General features: G+C 35.2%; 1 long non-coding RNA gene across 3 annotated transcripts in view; it reads left to right on the top strand.

Moving 5' to 3' along the window:
- Positions 1-291: 291 nt before the first annotated feature.
- Positions 292-15,437, top strand: part of LOC111090427 — a 32,506-nt gene continuing 17,360 nt past the window's right edge. For all 3 annotated transcript variants that reach the window (XR_005371859.1, XR_005371858.1, XR_005371860.1), the window contains exon 1: positions 292-464. This is a non-coding gene — a long non-coding RNA (uncharacterized LOC111090427). The remainder of the gene's footprint in view (positions 465-15,437) is intronic.

Genomic DNA, 15,437 nt, shown 5'->3' with positions numbered 1-15,437 from the left:
TGGGTTTGGACAAAAATATAATGACACATATCCACTATTATAGTATCATACAGAGTATAGTATAGGATCATACTGCCTTAGAAATGCTCTGTATCCAACCTATTCATTCCTTCCTATCCCCAAACCTGGGAATGACTGACCGTTTTATTGTATCCATAGTTTTGTCTTTTCTAGAATGTTATATAGTTGGAATCCTACAGTGTGTGTCCTTTCAGACCTTTTCAATTAGTGATGTGCATTTGATGTTCCTCCATATCTTTTCACGGCTTAATAGCTTATTTATTTTTTAGTGCCGAATAATATTGTATCGTCTAGATCTACCACAGTTTGATTATCTACCTACTGAAGGACATCTTGGTTGCTTCCAAGTTTTGACATTATGAATAAAGCTGCTACAAACATTCACCTGCAGATTTGTAACTCCTTTGTATGGAGACCAAGGAATGTAATTGCTGGATCATATGGTAAGAGTATGTTTAGTTTCGTGTGAAAATGTTAAACTGCCTTCCAAAATAGCTGTATTATTTTTGCATTCTCCCCAGCAACAAGTGAGAGTTTTTGTTGTTTAACATTCTCACTAGCATTTGGTGTTGTGAGTGTTCTAGATTTTGGCTATTCTAATAGGTCTATGCTGATATATTAGTTTGCATTTAATTGATGATGTATGATATGGGGCATATTTTCATGTACTGTTTACCATCAGTATATCTTCTTTGATGAGATGTCTGTTAAAATCTTTCACCAATTTTTTAATTGGATCTTTGTTTCCTTATTGTTTAGTAGGTTTTTTTTTTTTTTTTTTTTTAAGAATTTGCTTATTTATTTGACAGAGAGAGAGCACAAGCAGGCAGAGCAACAGGTAGAAGGAGAGGGAGAAGCAGGCTCCGTGGTGAGCAGAGAACCCGATGTAGTGCTTGATCCCAGGACCCTGGGATCATGACCTGAGCTGCAGGCAGACACTTAACTGACTGTGCCACCCAGGCATCCCCTTATCGTGTAGTTTTAAGAGTTCTTTGTATATTTTTGATAGCAATTTCTTTTCAGATGTGCCTTTTGCAAATACTTTCTTCTAGTCAGTGGCTTGCCTTCTAATTCTCTTTGTATTTTCTTTCACAGAAGTTTTAATTTTAATGAAGTTTAGCTTATTCATTATTGATTTCACGGATCCTGCCTTTGGTGTTATATCTAAAAAGTCATTATAATGCCTAAGGTCATCTAGGTTTTCTTATTTCTATCTTATCTTTCAGAAGTTTCAGAATTATTTCTTTTATACTTAAGTTTATGATCCCTTTTGAGTTAACTTTTGTGAAGGGTGCAAGGGCAGTGTCCAGATTTATGTGTTTGCATGTGGATGTCCAGTTGTTCTAGCAACATTTATTGCAGAGACGGTCTTTATTATATTGCCTTCGTTCCTTAGTCAAAGATCAAATGACTATATTTTGTGGGTGCATTTCTGGGCTGTTCCTCCTGTTTCATTAATCTGCTATTCCTTTGTCAATATCACACTGTATTGGTTACTATAGCTTTATAGAAAGTCTTGAAGTCAGGTAGTATAAGTCCTACACCATTTCCCTCTCCTTCAAAATTTTGTTGGCTATTCTACGTCTTTGACCTCTCTATATAAACTTTAGAATCAGTTTGTTGATATCCATAAAAATAAGCTGATATTTTGATTGAACTTCATTAAATCTACAGATTAGGTTATAAAGAAAGACATTTTGACAATATTGAATCTTCCTATCTTTAAACATGGAATATTTCTCAAATTATTAATGAATTGAGTACTTTAATCAGTTTTGTAGTTTTCTACATGTAGATATTGTATATATTTCACTCGATTTATACTTAAAAGTTTCATTTTGGGAATGCCTGGGTGGCTCACTGGTTGAGCGTCTGCTTTAGGTTCAGGGCATGAACTCGGGTCCAGCGATTGAGTCCGACATTGGATTCCCTGTGAGGAGCCTGCTTCTCCCTCTGCCTATGTCGGCCCCTTTCTGTGCATCTCTCATGAATAAATAAATACTTTTAAAAAAATTTTCATTTTAGGGTGGCAAAATAAATGGTATTGTGTTTTTAATATCCAATTCCACTTGTTCATTTGTGGTATAGATGAAGATGATTGACTCTCATGCAATTAGTTATGTATACTACAACATTAGTATAATCACTTAATAGTTCCAAGAGGGTTGTCAACTCTTTTGAATTTCATGCACAGATGATCATATTGTCTGCATATAAAGACAGTTTTTTTTAAAGACAGTTTTATATATTCCTTCCCACTATGTATCCCTATTATTTCTTTTCCTTGCCTTTTTACATTAGCTAGGCCTTCCAGTATGATGTTGAAAAGGAATGGTGAGAGGAAACATCCTTGTCTTATGGCTAATCTTAGTGTGAAAACCTCTAGTTTCTTCCCATTAAGTATGATATGAGCTATAGGCTTTTATAGATATTCTTTGTCAAATTGAGGATGTTCCCCCTATTCATAGTTTACTGAGAATGAGTGCTGGATATTGTCAGATGCTTTTTCTGAATCTTTTGATATGATAATGTGATTTATCTTTTTATTTTGTTGATATGATGGATTACATTAATTGATATTTTAATGTTGAATCAGCTTTGAATACCTGAGATAAATTCCTCTTGCTTGTGATATATAATCTTTTTTGCACATTACTGGATTCAATTTTTGAATATTTTCTAATATTTTGTTGAGGATTTAGTGTCTATGTTCATGAGAGATATTGGTCTGTAGTTTTCTTGTAATGTCTTTTTCTGGCTTTGGTATCTGTAATGTTGGCTTCATTAAGTGAATAAGGAAGTATCTCTGCTTCTAGTTTCTAAAATAGATTATGGAGCACTGGTACAATTTCTTCCTTCAATACTTGATAGAATTCACCCATAAACCCATCTGGGTTTGGTGCTTTCTATTTTGGAAGGTCATTAATTATTGATTCAATTACTTTAATAGGTAAAGTTGTATGCAGATTGTTTCTTCCTAGATTGTTTTTTGAGAATATCTTTTTTTTTTTAAGATTTTATTTATTTATACATGAGAGACACAGAGAGAGAGAGAGAGAGGCAGAGACACAGGCAGAGGGAGAAGCGGCTTCATGCAGGGAGCCTAATGTGGGAGCCTAATGTGGGACTCGATCCCGGGTCTCCAGGATCAGGCCTTGGGCTGAAGGTGGAGCTAAACCGCTGAGCCATCCAGGCTGCCTGAGAATATCTTTGATATTCTTTTGGTTTTGATACTAGTGATCATGTTTTCATATAAATGTGTATATATACATATATAATTTGAATAACATAATTATACAAGTTGATATAACTATATATCAATTTGACATATATGTATATAAATGTGCACACAGGTATGTAAATGACCAAACTGTAGACCTGTAGACATACAAATGTGTGTATGAATACAGCTTGGCCAATCTTTTTAGATCTATTTAGTTTTTGTTTTTTTTTTTTAATATTAAGCAAGTGTTTCCTTTGTGGCTTAATAAAGTCATCAATATTTTCTAATTCTATATCTTCTGTGGTCTGCATGTTTATGTCTCCCCAAAATTCTCATGTGGAATCCAATAGGATGGTTATGGGAGGTGAGGCCTTTGGCAGATGATTAGGTCATGAGAGTAGAGCCCTCGGCAATGGGATTAGTACTCTTTTTTTTTTTTAAGGTTTTATTTATTTATTCATGAGAGACAGACAGAGAAAGAGAGAGGCAGAGACACAGGCAGAGGGAGAAGCAGGCTCCATGCAGGGAGCCTGATGTGGGACTCGATCCTGGGTCCCCAGGATCACACGCCCTGGGCTGAAGGCAGTGCTAAACCACTGAGCAACCCGGGCTGCCCGGGATTAGTACTCTCTAAAGGAGAGATCCCACAGAGCTACCTAGCTCCTTCCAATCAGGTGAGAATACACCGAAAAGTCCTATTTTCCAGAAGACAGCCCTCACTCAGTGGTGTTGGCACCATGAAGTTGGACTTCCACCCACCAGAACTGTAAAAAAATAAATTTCTGTTTTTTACAAGCTAGCTAGTCTATAATATTTTGTAATATCAGTCCAAATGGACTAAGACAACATCTCATTGAAAAGACAGCGTATGTTTCTTTGTGTTCAGACTTCTCCATTTCTCTATTTATTAGATCAAATGTATAGTTATTTTATTCAAATTATTTATTTTCTTCTTGGTCTGTTGTATGTTGTCACATAACCTGTTGTTGGCCACATCAGTATAGTTATATTTTTATTTGACTGCTCATTTATCTGTTATTTTCTTTTCTAATTTTATAAGTATTTCTTGAAGACAGTCAACATTTTATCTCCAGTGTCCAGTATAGTACATGGTTCATAATAATTCTCAATACTATTTTTTGTGAATAAACACTTGTTTATCGGCTAATGTTCAGAATTATCTTAAGTATTTCAATAATCTAGAATTTAGTGTGAACTAACACAAAAAAATTCCATCTCAAGTTTATATAACTATATATCAATATGATATATATATGTAAATATATATTAATATTACACTATAAAAAATTCTGTAAATGAATGTTTTCCATTGTTTTACCTCAGTCAATGTTAGCATCTTGGGTTAATATTAGTAATTACAAATTAAATAATCCTGATGACTGAAATACAATTGCATTCGAGACTCTGACTATACCAAATATATTAAGAAATTAAGGGGCACCTGGGTGGCTCAGTCTATTAAGCGGCTGCCTTTGGCTCAGGTATGATCTCAGGGTCTTGGGAAGGAGCCTCATGATAGGCTCCCTGCTCAGCGGGGTGTCTGCTTCTCCTTCTCCCTCCAGCCCTCCCCTCTGCTCATGCTCTGTCTCTCTTTCTTTCTCAAATAAATAAAATAAATTAAGTAGATATTTAAATTTTATAAATGATTTGCTCCTATATCTGATAGAACAGTCCATTTCAAAGGTCTTTCCTCAGCAAGTGTTACACATTTCTCTAATTCGAGCCCTCGAAAACCTTTTTTATTTGTGTGGCATTTATATACATTTTCTCAGCTTCTTAGTGGAATGAGTCAGATCCCACTAGGAGTGTACCCAATTTCCCTTTGTCTCAGTTATAGTTCATCTCCTCTCCCTCAGTGACAGCCACAAAGAAACTCTGGGGGGCTTTTACCTCAATAGTTAAATGCTTCCACTGGCACCAGTTTTTCACCAGAGTAGTCCACAAGTGAGCTTTAAAGAACATATAAAAGCTCTTTCCCCTGTAGTAGCCTGTCTGACTTTTCCTTTCAGAGAGAACCCCAGGGATTTGCTGTGAATCACTCCCATTGAGGTTAATTGGACAACACATTGAGAAAACCGGTCATAAACTCAAACACATCTGCTCTGATTCTAAAGACCAAATAGCAAAATTGTAGTTTATTTTAATTGGCACCCTCCTGTGAGGGGGGGTGGGTGGGGGGAGAAGTCAATTAGCAGATTATTATAATTATCAGAAGCATGTAAGCCTAGTCCTCTGTTGAATGTTTTACTATTTTTCCTTCTTCACTTGATAATCTATATTGTTCTATAATAGTTTATTTCATAAAAATTTCTGGGTTAATAATTACAGTCCTTACTAACCAAATATAATATGTACCAAAATGGAATTAAAATGACTGACTTTTAATTAAAATCGGGCTGTGATTTTTTTCCTTGTGAATGTGAAACTTATTCATCCATTCCACGTATTGTGAGCTTCTACTATATATCAGACATATATTTCTTGAGAATATATTTTTGAATATCTACTTGAAATATATTTTCCTTAAGACACTTTTTCTGGTTTATTAATCGATTAATTAGAAATGCTTGAAGATTTGGGGAATATAAAGAATAGTGAAAGGGAACAAAGGGGAAAGGAGAAAAATGAGTGGGAAATATGAGAAAGGGAGACAGAACATGGAAGACTCCTAACTCTGGGAAACCAACTAGGGGTGGTGGAAGGGGAGGGGTAGGGGGGGTGGGGGTGACTGGGTGATGGGCACTGAGGTGGACACTTGAAGGGATGAGCACTGGGTGTTATTCTATATGTTGGCAAATTGAACACCAATAAAAAAATAAATTTATAATAAAAAAATGCTTGAAGAAACCTAGCTCTTTTGTGAATGGGCTATTTCCTTTGTTGTACCTATGTGGGACAAACTCAGTAACCTGGAGATAGGGGGTAAGATATGTGTAGTAGGAAATACCACTGAAGTTACTTAAAAAAATTAAAATTAACTAAATAATTAATATGAAGATCTAAAAGGTGAGGTCAAAAACAAAATAATAGCAATCACTTTTTTATTAGTAAAACTTATTTATGGTTTAATATATTATCATTGACTTAATAACATAGTTTTAGCTTTGTTTTTAAGGTACTAGATTATTATCCTCACAATTAAACATTCTTTAGCTAGGATACTGGACTGGCTACTGGATATTTAAAACTAATACAAATTGTCACTACATTTAGGATGGGTTAGAGGACTTCTAGGTCAGAATACAGATGCAATGTAATAAGTAGTATAGTATAATACAAAGTATATTTGGTCTTTGTCCCTGGTCTTGGCAAAGAGCTCCTAAAACCCTTGGAATTTACCAAGTGATAGGAATGTCATTTGTTATTAATAATGTGTGCCTTTCCACCTAAGTTTATGCTAATGATGTGATTTAGTGTGAGGCCCCACCATAGATGGGGGGGGGGTTGGAGAAGGGGGTGTCTGGTTTTTAAACTCTATTAAAAGGAGATTTAATGAGTTTCTACATTGGTGAATTCATGGAGGTACTACTGGGAGTTGGTGTGCCTAGAGAGGGCATGAAAGCTCCTCACTTCCCCTTCCAATACCTTGCCCTATTGCCCTATGCATCTCTTCCATCTGGCTATTCCTGAGTCATATCCTTTGTAATAAACCAGCAAACCTGATTAAAGTGCTTCCTTGAGTTCTGTGAGTTTGACAGTATAGCATATTATTGAACCTGAAGAGGAGATCCTGGTAACTCTTGAATATAGCCACTTGATCAGATGTATGGGTGGCCCAGGATTTGTGATTGGCATCTGGAGTGGGGGGTACCGTTCTGTGTGACTGAGTCCTTAAACTGTGGGGTGAGTGCTAACTCTGATTAATTAGTGTCAGAGTTGAATTAAATTGCTAAGCACCAAGTTGGTGTCTGGATAATCTGAGAATCGGTTGTTGGTGTTGGAAAACACCCCAGAAGTAGTATCACTAGATTGTAAATTACCCGACAAAATGGATTATACACTATATAGTACTTATATTTCTCAATTTCACATTAACTTGGACATTATAAGAAACTTATTCAAAGCTTATTGAATAACCGAGTTGACAATAAGTTCATTTTTCTTTGCAACCTATTACATTCTTGTGATCTGAAGCCGTTAATGAATTTCCTTATTTTATGCAAAATAGGGAAGTGTTCATTTTGGAAAATTAATTTACGTAGTGTTCATTATTTTTGGGACTTACTAGGCTATGTTAGTGGAGGAAACAATAAAAAGAAATATGGAAGACAAAATTTTTGGGATAGATAACACTCCACTCTGAGTCATAAAACAATGAATTCAGTCCTGATTCTTACACTTGCTGGCTGCTTGATTTATCTCACTTTCCTTTATATAGAATGATAACAATATCTACCCACTTCAAAGGCTTTCATGAGAATTAAATGAGTTATTGCAGTGCATAGTAACAAATATACTATCTAGTATGCAAAACTTTCTGTCAACAAGATTAATCACTAACTCTCGTTAGCTGGCACTATCTAAGCAATATGACTAGAGATAGCTTGATTCACTGAGACATTGGTGTATTTTACGAATTACTAGTACTAATTTCCTATTGCCAGAGCCAAGGATATGACTAAAACAATCCAAAACGTCTGATTTTTGAAGGTCTGTCTCTTAGGTTAACTTCTGTTGCCAAATCAGTACCAGTCATAGAAGACTCACTTGTAATTTCACAGGGAAAATTCATTATAAAGAATGGATGGGCAAATTTTTTCTGAAAGAAATTAGTAAATATTTTAGGCTTTTCAGACTGTAAGATTTTCAACTACTCAACTCAACTACTTAACTCCGTGCTTGTGGAGTAAAAACAGCCATAGATAATATGGGAACCAAATGCAAGTGGCTGTGTTCCAGTAAAAGTTTATTTGTAAACAAATAGCAAATAATATTTGGCCCATGGACCAGTGTGTGTGGGTCCCTGATATAAAATATTACTAGCTAGAAAAGGAAGGTTAACTACAAAAGTTGGTAAATGAGAATCCCAAAGAATATAGAAATAACAAATTTAGGGATACTACATAGTTCCTTTAAGGGTGAAGGAAAGTACTCAAGGAACGACCAAATTTGGAAGGGCATCTCTCCTCCCACCTCACTCGGAGTCTGACCTTTCAGCTTCATTTGAGAGAGTGTGGCTGTAGTCCACTGTATGGAAGAGGAATTTTGAGGGGTACTATGGTCTGGAGCTGAGGCATAGGAAATTGTCTACTAGAGTTCAGTGAAGTTTGATGTCATTCCGGGAGGTTAGAGCTAGGTCCAAATGCAATCAGATTAAGATTTCTTGTTATAGGCAGAAAAAATAAACAAAACATAATAGTTTCAAAATTCCAAGGAAAAATACTTGCCAATTTAGTGCAGAAATTTACATATAAAAACACCTATATTATCTTTGTCAAAGAAAACAACTAAAGGCAATATTTTATTCAACCAGCCATGCACAATTGACTAAATTGCAGGAGGTTGAGAAACCATGGGAACTAGAGTAAAGGACTGACTTTAGGAGGCAAAGCAGAAATCAGAACCAAAAACAGTTGGACACTAGGTAGGGAGTCTGCCATAAAATCTTCACTGGACAGAAATTTGGGGTTTTGTCATGAGTAACAGAGCAAAAGCATAGTCAACCCAGTAAAAATTAGGAGTCTATCATGCTCTTAAATATTAATACACTATCTGTAATATTAGCAGGGTACACTCTTACATGGACAAATTATATAGCAGCAATGATGTCTGAGTTATGGTAGTATACACAACCCAGAAGGGTTCTCTGAAGAGCAACATATTGAGAGACCTTATATAGCTTGGGGAGAGACAAATTAGTTATGAGTAGGAGTTCAAAAACTGCTCAAATTCAGCAAACTGTTTTTGGAAGTAAAGTTTTATTGGCATATAGCCAAACCCATTTATTGGCATATAATCTATGGCGCTTCTGCTACATGGCAGAGTTGAGAGTTGTGATAGAGAACATATGGACAGAAACACCTAAAACATTTATTATTTGGCCCTCTTCTGACTATATATTTCAACCCCTGAACAAGAATGTGACCAAATAAAGAAAGGATAACTGGTATAGGAAGAGAAATTGCCTGCTATAAGATTTTCACTTGAGAAAACTTGAAGATTGAGGTATTCAAACTGAAGAAAACAGAACTCTATAAAGAAGTATTAAAAATGGAAAATCTAAAATGAAAGGTTGCAATTCAATTTTCTGAGCCTTTACACTCTGAAATTGTGGTAGAAGAGGAAGATCTAATCAGGAGAATGGTCATAGGATGAGATTATGGTCAGTCCTGAGCTTTCAAATGTGGGTTGAATCAAAATTTTTCTCTTGGTACTTATGTCAATATTGTGGAAGTTCCACCGATTAATTAATGTCATACTTTTTTTTTTTTTTTTTTTTTACCATATCAGAGTTGTTTTCATGTCTACCTTCCCTTAGGATAAGTCTCAAAATGGTTAATTACTAGTTTGAGAAGCCCTACAATTTCTGGTTCCTCTCTCTGTTTTCAGTTCCTATCTCAACACTTTCCCTTCTGTTCTTGCACAGCAAATTTTCCAATGCCTCTTCCTGATGTGAACTTTCTCTGAATACTAAATTGAGTTAGATCCCCCACCCCACATATATTTCCACATCTCATGTGTTCTTCTCTTGGCACACAAAATTATAGCCACCTCTTTATGACCAGAAAACCTTTGGAAGGGACCACATCTGTCTTTTTTTTTTAATTTTTATTTATTCATGATAGTCACACAGAGAGAGAGAGAGGCAGAGACATAGGCAGAGGGAGAAGCAGGCTCCATGCACCGGGAGCTTGACGCGGGACTCGATCCCGGGTCTCCAGAATCGCGCCCTGGGCCAAAGGCAGGCGCCAAACCGCTGCGCCACCCAGGGATCCCCACATCTGTCTTGTTCAAAGTTCTACGCATGGTCCTTAGTTTATGTAGATAATTAATATGTATTTGAAAAATAAACTATGAACAAATAAATCTATACAAAAGTTTTGCAAATGCTGCTATCATCACCCTCCTTATTGCCAGTATAGAATGTTACATGTCATAAATCTTTTTGTATGATGATCTTGTATAAAATAAAATATTTGGAAGAATAGGCTGATTATAGAAAAAAGTGATTATGCACTTTATATAATGACCTATATGACAACCTCAGCTTAATTATGTTAGGAGAGTATTTTGAGGATTAACCAACTCTGTAAAGTGCTCAGGACAGCACCTAGCACCTATTCGGTTGCTCAATAACTGTTGTTGACAGCACAAATCCTTCTCATCTTTTATTTTTTGCCTCCTAAGAAAAAAGGAAGAAAAAATTCTCACTCTGAGAAATCCAGTCCACTGTGTAAGCATAATGATAATTTTTTCAGTCTGTCTGTATAGATTATTTAACTGTGAAGAGAGCTGCTTACACAGACAAATCATCACAAGGGTTCAAATTGGTTGCACATGGCTATAGAAAGTTTTACATGACTAATCTTGGTGTTACCCATAAATTCTTAGCACAGTTTTTTAATATTTAATACTCTATCTCAAGATACTATCATGAGTTAGAAAGTGGAAATTATTTTAGAATGGTATGACATTTTGTATTTATTTTTTAAGGAGTTGCAAATTCCTCACAATCATCTCTTTGGCCTTTACCAAGGCCTTGAGATTTAGTACCCTTTTCAGAGATCTTCTGGCAGATACTCTACTGTTTAAGGAAAAGTAAAGGCAAAAAGACCAGAAATTGAGTGTTGAATGGCAAAGTTCTACCGCCAAGCAAAGGAACCAGTAATTCATCACAGAGTCTAGCATCATAGTGTGAAGTTGAGGGAGGAGAAAAGTAGAGATTTCTAATGACTGACGATTGAAGACTGCTGTGTACTACAAAAACAAAAGGAGTGCTGCTGACCTGTTGATTAGATAAGTACGAGACTGGCTGGGGAAGGTCAGCTGCATTGACGGAATGTCTGTTTTGGGATTATGTCATAATTGGCCATCTTTGTTGCCATTTGACATACCAAATCAAGATTATGGTACCAAGAAGGTCTCTACCCATATTGGCAGTTCTATTGGCCAGATAAGGGCATGCTACTGCTATAAAAATGTAATAAAAGAGACTTTGACAACTTCAACTCAAGTCTTTTGCTATGATGGATGCAGTGAAAGACGCTTTTGATCACCCACACCATTCATTTTAAGAAACAATGACTCTTTTTATAGTAGGGTGGCATAACCATAATCAATTTTGTAATTTAATCATTAAATAAGTTCACTTAACTGATAGAAACACAAATTATCAATTATATTTTACAATAAAGCTTTATAACTTTTTAATCACAAGTATTTCTACTCATGCTAAATATAATAAGGATAGTGAACCAAGTCCTTCTTGTCTATATGTCTCCTAAAATGAATTATAAAAATTTGGAAACTGTACTTACTACCCAATCAGTACACAATTCAGTATGTGCTTTGTAAATTATGACAGAAAGAAAAATAACCAAGAAAGAATTGCTTTAACCTCTGTTGTGATCTTTTATTCTTTTTTATTTGTTTATTTGTTTTCTGGCCTTATAAATGTTGTTTGAAAATGTCATTAGTGTTTCCATAATGCATGAGTTGACCTGGCTTTTGCAATCTTCCTCTGGAAAGCTTATAGCCATTTTTTTAATAGTCTCATCTGGTTTTCCAAATTTCTATTTATTTAATCACAGAATATTTTATCATAGAGATAGAAAAGTGAGTATACCAGCATTTCAACCAGAAAAGATAGAGGCATATCTAGAAATAAAACATAATTTCCAATAGTCTCTCTTTTACCCTCTTTCTACTTCACCATTGATTGACCACGTTCAAGAAAAGTGTGTAGTTCTCAGCTTTGTAAGTTCTCATTCTTCCTCCAAAGACTAGTTATATGTAAATAAATGTATTGACAGTTGGTTAACATACAAAATTTAATACCATGTTTATTTACTATTGAGATGCTGTGTGTGTAAATATGAAAGAAAATAGAAGGATCCCTCTATTTAAGGACCAGGAGAAGGGATGTTAGTATAAGTAGTAAAGCTAAGCCAAAGTAACTGACATAGTTCATGAGTGTCTATGTGAGCCCCTTAAGAGTATTTTTGTTTTCTGGTTTTGGAGAAATAAACTGCCAGTACTTTTTGTTTTGATCTCAACCTCTTCCTTTTGCAAAATCTCCATGCTGGGCAACATCCCAAAGAACACTGAGTAGTGAGCCCAATGTGCATTCATACTGCTTATAGCCTAGAGTTCTCACAGTTGTTATTTTTGGCAAGGACTCCCACTGCCCGATGGTCAATCAGAATAGTTGTTCCCTCTCCAAAATCAAATTCATCTTCCTTTAGTCAAATCTGTATTAATATCAAGAGAATATACAAATGTCCTCTTTTTTTAGTGTATGTAGTCATGTATGGCAAAGGCGAGGGCCTCAAGTTAGATGTTGCCTTTGAGACTAATTTTATTAGTTACTCCACTGATGAATACCATATCGTTAAGAGAGAAAGGACAAAGATTGGAGTAAATATTGACTTCTCTTGGTTATACTCAATGCCACACCCCTCTGACATTTGAAAGGGTTTTATAGCATTGCTTCCAAAGGTAGAGACACACTGGTCATATCAGGGAATGGCCTGGGTGATTTGGAGGATTTTCATATCTATGTTCTACATAATATATGAATTCAGGAAATAATAAGGTGATGAATAGTTAGGTTTATGCAAAGCTAAAGCTGACTGCACAGTACTCTTGAAGATTTGCCTTAACTTACGACTTGTTATTGTCACAATTCTTCTGCCTTTGGCTGCTTTACCTTTTTGAACATATTTTAAATTCTTCTGATTTTAGACTTATGGTCTAAGCATTAAATCTAATGAATTCCTGCAGCAAGCCCAATTTCCAATTACTGTTTGGAATACCCTTTGAATCATCCAGAAGGATTCTGCTTTCTAAACAAAAGGGAAAGTAGGGATTGTAAATAGGGAAAAATGTTGAAAGCAGTGAAGATGATTATGACACAGAGAAACAACTTGCCTGAGACATAATTGAAGTGAGTAGAGAATCTCAAGTTTGAATAAGTGCCTTATCTGTGCTTTTAAGAAGATAGGATTTTGAAAAGCTCTTAACTAAGTTAAGAGGCCGTATTTGAAAAAGTGGATGGAAAACTCTGCTGGCTTTGAATATGTGTGATATTCTTGTGTGTGAGTAATTGACTCATCTAATTAAAATGGAAAATGTTTAGAGAGAAAGAATGAGCAGAGAGGGAGTGGAAAGGAAGTTCAACCTAAAATAAAGACCTACTTAATCTACTATGTAAAGACAATGTAGACTCTACTGTTCAAGGGCAGAACTTGCGTTAGCAGAAAAGAGACAAGTTGTCCACAGGGGAGACAGGATTTCACCTCACTGGCAAAATATTCCAGCAACATGTTTGCTCTGATCTGGCTTGAACATTTAAGGAAAAATGGGGGAAAGACAAAAAACCGTCAGTAAATTTGGTCTACCATCTTAGAAAAAGAATGGACAATTTCCAGAGTCCTAAACTCTATAGAGGGTTCACATGAGTAAAATATTGAAGATATGAAGTCTCAGAAGGCAGATTGACCTATATCACCACATAAACTTCAGATATTTAGATATGCATATGTATTTTAAATTCTGGTTAAATGTTGCAAGAGGACAGCAAAGGTGAAAAGGGAATAAAGGGAAGGAGGGTCACATGGAAAAAATAAAAATACTGTGGGAATTGGACAAGAGGGAGAAATGAAAGGGGAAAGTAATGAGGACATAAGTCAAGCTTGAGTCCTACTTTGCCTGTGTTACCTGAACTTTTCCAGACTTCATTTCAGGAAAGCACATCTATGTCTTTCACTGGCACACAGTCCTGTGCATCGTAGGTACTCAATAAATAATTGTTAATGATGCTATTTTTTATCTGTCCATCACCCTTCAGACAAATTTCATTTCCAAACATCCCTCTCCCATCCAAGAAAATCACTATGTCTGCAATTCAGTATTATAAAACAATTGATCCAGAGCACTTTACCTATTAAAATACAATTTAATGTGGGACTAAAAGAATGAGTATCTGAGGTATAATCTCTTTCAAATTACTTTACCCTACTTTTTGATTATCAGTGGTGGAAATCTGACTGAATAACATTTAAAAGTTTGCTTTTTCCAGCAAAGAGACTAACATTTTCTAAAATATGTTATAGTCTGTCATAAGACAACACTTAACTCTTTTGAGCTATATAAAAATGCCTATTAGTAAAAAAAAATCCCAGATAAATATGTTAGTTTTAGCACTATGAAATGACTATTTATCCAAGATTTACAACCAGATTATATTGGTGTCTAGCCATACAGAATGATAATTACCACTTAGAACCCAATGCTATATTTAAAACCCTTTAAGCATAGAAGAAAAAAATGCATCAAAATGTTTCTCTGCTAAAATGTATCTAGAACTAAAGTGCACTTAATATTGTCTTTACATCATTTTTCTGTTTCTTTAGGCTAGAATAGTTTCATAATTTGATAACAGGAACCTATACTTGCTTTTACTTGTTCTATTTCTACACTTTTAACACCCATAAATACTCATTTACAAGAATTTCATGTCTTCACTTCTAACTTTGTGACTGGAGATAAGTTTGAAATACAACTAACAGTGAATTCTTAAGCCTGGCATTGTATTTCTATAGAAGTACGGGATCATTTTTCAAATGAATTTAGTAAAATAAATGGGAGACTGAGGATTCCTTAAAATGTTTTATTAATTTGTGAATCACAAAAATAGCTCTTTAGAGGGGTGCTTAAAAATGATTTTTTGCCTTTGCAATTCCAATGGAAAAATCCAAATAAGTTTGATCTGAGGAATTGTCAGTGCCATAAAAGAGCATCAGAAAGCACTTAGAGTGACCTAATCATTAAGAAAAACAATAATTGCACTGACATTTTCCAACAACTGATCATATTAGTTGTTTTTAAGCTAATAGATAAAATCCAGTTGTAACTGAAATATCCAAACAATAAACCTGACCTAACACATCTTTAACTTCTCATTCACAGTGACCAAAATTCCACTATCTAGTATACAAACCTTGGGTTAGGA

This window comes from Canis lupus, chromosome 17, assembly GCF_011100685.1.
Source record: "Canis lupus familiaris isolate Mischka breed German Shepherd chromosome 17, alternate assembly UU_Cfam_GSD_1.0, whole genome shotgun sequence".
Lineage (NCBI taxonomy): Eukaryota > Metazoa > Chordata > Mammalia > Carnivora > Canidae > Canis > Canis lupus.
The sequence above is the reverse complement of the archived record's forward strand: the minus strand, read 5'-3'. Positions and strand labels throughout refer to the sequence as shown.